The following is a 9,329-nucleotide window of genomic DNA, read 5'->3' as shown; positions in this document are numbered from 1 at the left end:
GAGATTCTTGGCTAATTTTTTGACCATTTGCCAACTAGGGTTTGTCCTTTTTTTTTTTTTACCTATTTCTACTCGGAATAGGCTATGCATGTGACTTTTCTTGTTCTTGCTTAAATTTGACTGATTTTCTTTCCCTATTTTTGTTTAATTGATTGTTTTCCATATTTGTTCTTCCAATTTCTGTCATTATATAAACCCCTCCCAAGTCCCATTTAATACAGACTTTGAAATTGATTTTCTTCACTAAAAATTGGGGTTTTGCTACTCTCTTGCTCTGTATTCTGTATTGGCCAGTTGAAAGCCAAGGCCATTCACACCTTGTTACTTAACCTGTTCTTGGTGCGAGCATTTCCCTGAGTTCATCGAAGCTCTTGGGAACTTGGACGCATTGGGATTCTGGGTTTTCTGTGGAAGTCCATTCTTTACTGTTCTTCGCTTAACTGGTGAGTTACTAGACTTTGTAATTTCATTCATATGTATCTATCATTTGCATATGTTTTCACTCCTGAAGTTCGTCAGTTTAATATGTTTTTCTGGGCTATTTTGTGTGCAATTCTGTTTGCTTTCTTCAATTTTTTAGGTCTCTTTAACTTTTAGCTTCAAGCATGCCTAAACCTAGTTCTATTAAGTAGATATTTTCCAAATCTAACTAGTCCATGTGTTAAGAATTACTATTGTTTGGGACCTTTACACTTGTTAGCATCTTTTGGTGTTTAATTTTTTCTTAGGCCATCAATCTTGTTATTCGAATATGCTTGCCTACATAATTTTTGCTCTCTTTCGTTAGCTAGTCGATTGTGTTCAAAACTTGAGTAGGTGGACTCACTATATGGCACAAATCTATTTCCTATCCTATTCTGAATTGCTGTGATGATATCCTGCCTATATAGCATGTTTGATCCTGTTAGTATGCCCTTTAGCATGTTTAACCCCCCCTGATTCACCAGTAGTTGTAATATGCTTTTCTCATGTCTAAATGTTGTCCTATTGCCAAATTAACATGACTGTTTCATAACATCAGGACCTATACTTAGCATAATTTGGACCTTTTCCTTTATTATGAATTTATGTATGCTACTGTCACCAATCCTGCAAACCTGTTCTGCTAATGTATGACCACTTATGCACTAGGCGTTGAACTTGTTCTTCTGAATATTTGCTAAGTCTGTTCTAAAGCCCCCTAAGGCCTGTTTGATAATTTGCTCTATGTGCTCAACTTGACTATGTCTGTATCCCCTCAGCTTTGTCTCTCAACCTTGGTTTACTATCCTTCACTTGTCATCTATGCTCTCTTTTGAATTCTCATTCTTAGCCGGCTGAAAGCCAAGGCTACCTAGGTTCTATTATTGATCACCCTAGTGTGAGCACTGCTCGGGGTCCAATTGAGACCCTCGTGAACTCTGACACCCTAGGGCTTGGTCCTTAGTCATTCCCTAAATATCAAACTACTCCTATTCATCCTATTCCATCCTGTTATTTGCTGTGTACCTGAATTGGCTGATTTAAATGGTGCAACACTTGGTGCTATGGATAAATAGATAAATAGCAACATTTGGGCTCCTTTATGGATTCTGGGGTTGTGTGTTGGATATGGTCCATATTAGAGGTCTGGGGTATACTATGTGAGAGTTGTTGAAGGCCCAGACAATGCTGGGTATTTCATGTTGAGCCTACTGTGGGCCTATTATCACTGCTGTGTAACATTTATATTTTTACTCATTGTTGGGCATGTAATAACTTTTGTATAAGCAATTGGGGTGTTAGTAAAAAGGGGAAATGGGTAGAATTTAATATTTACATGCAAAATGGGTAGATAACATGCCTATAGGACTTGGTAATTTATTTGCTATATGTGTTGTTCGATTACATGTACACTTTAGAAATCACAACATTAGAAGAAGCGCACACACACACATTGTCTGCTCGCAAACCCCAAATGCTGCAATTATATTTATTGTTGTGTGTTATTAGAGAACCTGTCTATTGGAATTAGTTTCTCATCGATGTTTCTGTCAATCCTCATCGCCTACTAGAAATCATGCCTATAGGATTGTAATTATTCAACTTGGCACTGCTCACTTAGAAATTATGCCTATAGGATTAAGACATGACGATAAAATAAGTTTTAAAGTGCTGTATGTTAGAGATCCTGCCTATAGGAAATAATTGCTCATTAATTGGTTAATACTAGACTACTCAAACACTGTTTCCTGAGCGTCACTGTTAGGAAAACCTGCATAATTCTGGGACTTTTCCCAGCAGATTTTGTTATACTCAACTGCGTAGATCACCTAGGCATAACACATATAGGATTGGTAACTTAAAACCTTCAATAATCAGCTTGTAATACCTGAATAATTCTTTCTATAAGCAATGTCTTGCATCTGAAATTGCCCGCATACTTTGACTCAAAAATCTTATAGAAAGCATGTCTATTGGTTTAAGATTCTGGATTCTGCAGCTTCCTAATTGACATCTGTGTTTGTGTGCATTCGCTGCTTAAGTGTGGAGGTCAATGTGAGCCCTCAATTGCTTTTATGTGAAGTCTTTATATGTTTTGTTTGTCGTCTAGTTTTGCATTTTTGAGCAGCCTAGTTAAGGTCTAGAGCTATCCAAATAGAGATCTAAAACCTCCTGGACCATAGGTATAGGACGGGTAGTGCACGCGTAGGGAACGACATAGAATTGAATTAGAGTGCTCTTAGGTAAACAACTTTAACATAGTAATCGGGTAGCAGGAGATGATAGTCTGTTCCCGCTGGATAATATGAGTAATACCCTATCTCAAGGGAGTTACGAAATATTATTTATGTTGCACGAGGTGATCCTTTAGGCTAAACAACTTAGGACCCCCTTCCTTTATTTTATATTAGAATGAAAAAATAGTTGTACCTCCCTATTCAAGATCTCTTTATGATAAAATTCTTAGATGTTTTACTCTTTTTGCTTACTTGATCACTTAGACTAATCCATATAATTTAAGTTTGGCCGGGACCCACAGTTGTGGACCTCGAGGAGTGCCTAACATCTTCTCTTTGAGGTAACTTGAGCCCTTACCCGATCTTTGGTTGCATTGACCAGTTAAACCGGAGTCATTTGCAAATAGGTGCCCTAACGCACCTTAAAAATCGTTAGGTGGCGACTCTCCTCTTTTAATACCTCATTAAAAGAGTTGTCACATGTCGAAACCCAATTTCGCGAGAAAAAGGGGCGCGACAACAACTGGAGAGCCAACCTCCGACACTTCAATATCGCGGACTTGGTGTTAAGAAAAGTGACTCTAAACACCCGGAACCTGAATGAAGGTAAGCTAGGACCGAATTTGGCAGGTCGATATCGAATTATCGAGATCACCGACAAGGGATCATACAAACTCGAAGCAGGGAACGGTGAGTAACTACCGAACAACTAGAATGCGGCCCACTTAAAGTGGTACTACTGCTAAGGTATGACCACATTCATTCTTTTCTTTACATATATTACGAATTGAACTAACACATGCAGGCAACGGCCAAAGAATGATGCAGTTATTAGGCCTGAAAGCACGCATTGCACTCTTTTTCCCTTGAACCGGTTTTGTCCCAAATGGGTTTTTCAGCAATGTTTTTAACAAGGCAACAGTAGATCGTGCTAACTTAGAATTGAAGACCGGCTATGAACCGGAGTTGAGGGTCACATCAGAAGTATCCGAGCCCTCTCTACGATCGGCCTAGAATACTAGGGGCCATCACCCTCGGATAATGATTTTAGCAAGGAAAGAAACTTTATGCTCAAACAGTCTGGGCTCGATGGATAGGATTTATTGTAAGGGCCACACTGTCAAATAAACTATGCCCACATAGACCACTTAAGCCATAACACGAAGCTTATACACATTTGCGATCTTGTATGTTGCGCACAGAAATGAAAGAAAGTTTCTACCTTGAAGATACATATTTTGTCTCCTAAAAACTACAACATTATGTTCCTTAAGGAGATTAAGCTCAAGGGCCACCACTATCTGGATCCAAGAGATCACTCCCACTCGGGGACTGTCGTCCAAGGCAACTCGGATGGCTCGGACTGTCGAAGCCTGGGGGCACAATAACCTCTTAGTATTTTCGATCTCGACTGAAAGGTCAAAACCCCGGGCATGAACTTCCTTGAGAGCATCTCTTCGGGACTTCCACTTCACGTATTCAACAGTGACTTTCAGGCGGTCTTGGGCTGCCTCAGCGTCATCTCTGTACTGGGCCACCATCTCTTCAGCATCAGCTCTGGTTGTTTCCGCCGCTGACTTGGCCATTTTAAGCTCCTTGCCAAGGGTATCTCGTTCAGCAACGGTCGAGCGCAGTTGAGATCGGGCCTCACCTTTCTCCCTCGCCATTCAAAGTTGAACCTCCGTCGAGGCCAGTTGCTCCCGGGCAATCTCCTTTTCCGAAGCCAATCGGTCCATTTTGCCCTTCCACTCTTCGGCTATTGCCTTGACCTCGTCCATCTCGGCTTGAAGCTGGTCGATCTGATTAAGCTTCTGTTGGACCTGCGGGTTTTGACCGTTAGTCGCCAAGCATAACTCATCATCACCAACTTCGAAGATCTTTACATGTTCCACCAGTTCGACATGTTCTTTCTGAGCCACGTCCAACTCAGCCCGGAGATTCTTGACTTCTCCTTCGCGTTGCTCGCTGAGAAGCTTATACATGTCCCTCTTCTCAGCAAGTTCTTTTACCTCGGCCTCAAGTTGGCTAAGCCCATCCCGATACCGGAGAAAGGTTTCGAGGTGGAGCACTGAGGCCTGCAAAATGTGAAAAAGAAAAGGCATTAGAGTTATTAAAAACTGAATTCGAAGATAAAAGAGTGTAATAACACTTTACCCGGTTCAGCGCCTGTTACGGTTCGATGAACAAGCATGGCGCATCCACCTCATTCATTTTTGCCTGGTCTTCTTTGGTTACTAGGCACCGGAGGTAGCTAGCTACCCCGACAGGGGCAGAAAGAACCCAGGCATCCTCCGGGACGGTGATAACAACTAATCGCTTTCGGCCAGGATCCGTGCTCGGAGCGGGGACCCGGTTGACCAACCTCGGGCTCGAGTTCGGCCCACCGAGCTTCGAGGATGGACTTTTCCTCTACACCTCTAAGTCCCCCAACCTGGAAAAGTCTTCCAGGGCAGTTGAATCTACACCATCAAAGAAGCATCGGAGGGGATTATCCACTCCATGAATCCCTTCATTGGATCGCTTCTTCATCACCCAGGCTTTATCGAACATGGACTTTGTGAACTAGGGCGATCCTGAAATTTCTATAACACCAGGCGGGACGGAGCCGGTGCCTCGAGAGGTCTTGACCCTTACCTCTGTCCTAGCCTCGTGAACTTGAGGGGGATTAACCTCTGTCGTTTCCCCCTTGATTGCCACCTTTTCCTCAGAGACGGACGGCTCGTGGGCCACAAAAAGGTCATCGTTCTCGGGCTCGTCCCTGAACCAGAAGAGTGAGTCTGAGTCAGGCACTCGGGAGCTAGAGATTTCCTTTAGCTGAGCCAACCTTCTCCTTAGTTTCTTCTTCTCCGAGCTCGGGGAACTTGGGGCCCTCCTCCTTTTCTTCTCTCATGCTGTGGCTCCGGGATGCCCAAAAGCAGAAGGATTAGCGGGCAAGTCCTTGCCCCCTGCCAAGGGCCTAAGCTCGATGGTCTTAGGCAAGCCTGCAAAAAGAAGAGAAGCAATGAGGACATAGTGTTGAAAACGAAATTCTAGTGCTACTTACTCGAAGAGAGGAATCTTACCGTGAGAACAGGCCTCCCAGTGGCCCTTCGAGAGCTCACGCCACGACCGTTCGACATAAGGCATATGCAAACAAATGCCTCTGATCCACTCCTTGAACTGAGGAATGGCGTTTGGGACTCGAGCGAGAGCTGCACCACAGCAATCACCGATGAGAAAAGGGAAGATAAAACATAAAATCAACGTTTTAAAGGAGTTATACTTATGTGATACGTTCCACTTCTAGGGGAACGGACACCACTCAGCAGGTATCAGGTCAGCGGTCATCACCCGGACAAAGTGTCCTTGCCAACCTCGATCCCGATCCTCGTCGATACTTGAAAATGGGGCTTTGTTGGTCCGTAGTTTAAGATTTATCAGCCCCCCCTCCCGAAGATTGGGAGACTGTACAAGCAGAGTATATGATCGATGGTGAATGTACATGAGTCGGTTTTGTTCATAAAGAATCAGAGGAGGATCACAATCCTCCACAACGATGGGTGGATTTGGTCGAGGCATACGTCGTACCTCCTGCAAAACTCAAAGATGACCGGGTCTACCGGGCCCAATATAAAGGGATAAGTGTAAACACTCAGATATCCCTCAACATGGGTAGTGATGTCATCATCGGGCCCGGGAATCATTACATCCTTGTCCGTCTAGCCGCAGTCCTTTCGATATGCAGGAAGAATGACCTTAGTAATGGAGCAGATGTACCGTAACACCACCTCGCATCGGCCTTGAACCAAAGAGGGCTTTTTGACCTTGAAGTTATCATTAACCGAACTACCCCCGGGGACGAACATTTTCAAGAGGGGCTCGGTTGCCAATTCATCTGTGGCCACACCCGGAGCGGACCTCTCGAGGATGACCACATCAGGGACGGTCTCCTCGACCTCAGTGGTCGGCTGCTGTAAGGCCCCGTGAAATGTTTCCTAAAAAAATCGGGGTTCCATGATGCCGGGGTAGGAGTAGAGGTTAATAATAGTAGAAATTCTTCGTGGCGAGCTTGCTCGCTACGGTTCAGACTTTTTGGATTGAATAGTGTATTGGAAAGTGAAGGAAAAATCTGGGCAGAAGAAATGCACTTCTGCGGCCCACTATGCGGCCGCAGAATCACTCTGCAGATCGCATAATGGTCGTAGAGTTAGACAAACTTTTGGGCCATTTTTGATGTCATTTTCGCGGCCCATTATGTGACCACAAAACCATTTCGCAGGCCACACTCTGATCGCATATCCGGCTTTGAGATTTTTCGAAGGGAGGTTCTGCGGTGCATTATGCGACCACAGAACAGGTCTGCGGGCCGCATAGTGACCGCAGACCCAGGCTGATTTTTTTCCAGTTTTTGGCACCAAATTATGCGGCCGATATGCGGACTGCATATCCATTATGCGGTCGCATATGCGACCACATATCCTGCTCTGGGGCTTCATTTTTGGATTTTTTATAACCCGACCCTACTTCGTTATATATACACAACGGACCATATTTTGAGCAAAAATCTGACATTTTGAGGGTGAGAGAGTGCCCTTTAGTGGGAGAGAGTTCTTCAACAATTTATTCATCAAGTCTTGCTCAAATCTTGGAATATTAACGAGGATAGCTTACTAGGTTTTCATCCTAGAAGGTAAGACTTTACACCCTAGCCCTTAATTTCGAAATTTATCTAAGAATGGGTAATTAGGAAGACAATTCTTGGGCATGGGAGTTGTTTATTTTGCATGCATATGTTATCAAGGGTGTAGGAAGATTCTGAGCTAAAAATGGTAAAGAGTGGGTTGTGGGATGATAGAATCCTCCACAAAAGGACCTTGAAACCTTAATGCACACCTAGTGTTTGATAAAATGCTCAAATGAGCTAGAACCATGATCATCTTCCTAATTTTGGTTCAATTTGTTATATTTCTAAAATAGATTGAAGTTGCTAAGAATTCTGGAATATTTTAGAGTTTAAGGAAGCTCAATTGAGGTATGTTGTCAAAACTCTTCTTTAAGAATTGGAACCCCAATATCCTTGTAAGTTCCAAGATATTTATTACAAGTTGAGTATTCCGGATAAGTTTTGTGACAAGATATATGTTTAATTTATGTTTCAAATGCTCTCATGATATTGTATTATTAATTGAGGATGTGTTTCAACTATGGATTGTGTATCTACGTATTATGATTCCAAGTCATGATTTATGTGGAAAACTATTATGCCAAATTGTGTAAAGAATATGATTGGGGTTACACCTCTACCCGCATATAATAGGGTGAGGCGGCATGACCGCTTTGTGTAAGGTTTTGGTATTGTTGTTGCACCACCACTCATATGTATATATTGGGGTGAATTGGTATCGTTGATGCATTTCCACCCGCATATATTGGGGTGAGGCGGCGGGGCCGCTTTGTGTGAAAATGGGTATTGAGTTTACACCTCCACCCGCATACATTGGGGCGAGTCGGCGGGGCCTCTTTGTGTGGAAATGGTTACAGAGGATCTCATCTTGAATTCTATAAATGTTAATGACAGCTCTTGATAAGCTTGATTTGATTTAACCGGCTACCTATGCTATTTTATTGTTTCCATGGTTCATCATGTTCATATTGTATTTCCGAGTTCTTAAGTTATTGTTTGGTTTTCATACTAGTACTATTCGACATGTACTAATGTCCCTTTTGCCGGGGGAACTGCATCTTTAATGGATGCAGGTGGTTCCACAATGAAGGATACTGACCAGTGATAGTAGTGCTCATTCTTCCCAGCTGACTTGGTGAGCCCCATCTTATTCCGGGGTTTTGCATCTTTTGTTTCGTATGAGTTATCGTGTTTTGAGGTATAGTCGGAGCCTTATTGCCGGCACTATCATTGTACTCTTTGGTATTTTTAGAGGCTCCGTAGACTAAGTATGGGTTGTATATGGGTGTTGGGAATGTTAAACAAGTTGTGTTATGGTTAAGCCACTCGTTCCACTTTGAACTATGAAGGGGTGTGTGTGTGTGTGTGTGTGTGTGTTTTTAAGAATTATTAAATGAGGTAACTAATGAAATGATTTAGTATTGTGTACATGATCTCCCTACTATCTAATTAATGAAAATATGTATTATCCTTATTCCTGGATGAGTTTGGGTAGAAGGAAATCTAGTAGGCTTGCTCGGCCGGGTTCACTCGGTTGAGCGCCGGTCGCGCTCCCCGAGTTTGGGGCGTGACAACTGCATAGAAGAAGGATCATCTTTCTGGGGAATGGTCTTGGAAGTCTTTGCCATTTTTACCTGGATAAAAAGGCTTGAAGGTATGAAGGAGAATGAGGAGATGAAGGATGAGAACTTGCTAAGAAAATCAAGCACATTGGCTTAAGTGAGGGGTAAAAGAAAGGTTGCAATTTGAAGAACGAATGTAAGAATATTGAAGAATGAAGGAAGACAGTGATATCTTGAAGGATCGAAGGTAGAAGCTTGGTCAAAAGTAAAAAAATGAACGAAAGAAGGGGTATTTATAGGGGCTTCGCGCCGTTTCGCATCCAGGAGCGGCCTGCCGACGGCTGACACGTGTTGGGGGTCATTATGACGTGACTGGCGGGACGTTTTGGTTTCTTTGTCTTTTTT

This window comes from Nicotiana tabacum, chromosome 12 (assembly GCF_000715075.1).
Source record: "Nicotiana tabacum cultivar K326 chromosome 12, ASM71507v2, whole genome shotgun sequence".
In the NCBI taxonomy this organism is placed as follows: Eukaryota; Viridiplantae; Streptophyta; class Magnoliopsida; order Solanales; family Solanaceae; genus Nicotiana; species Nicotiana tabacum.
The sequence above is the reverse complement of the archived record's forward strand: the minus strand, read 5'-3'. Positions refer to the sequence as shown.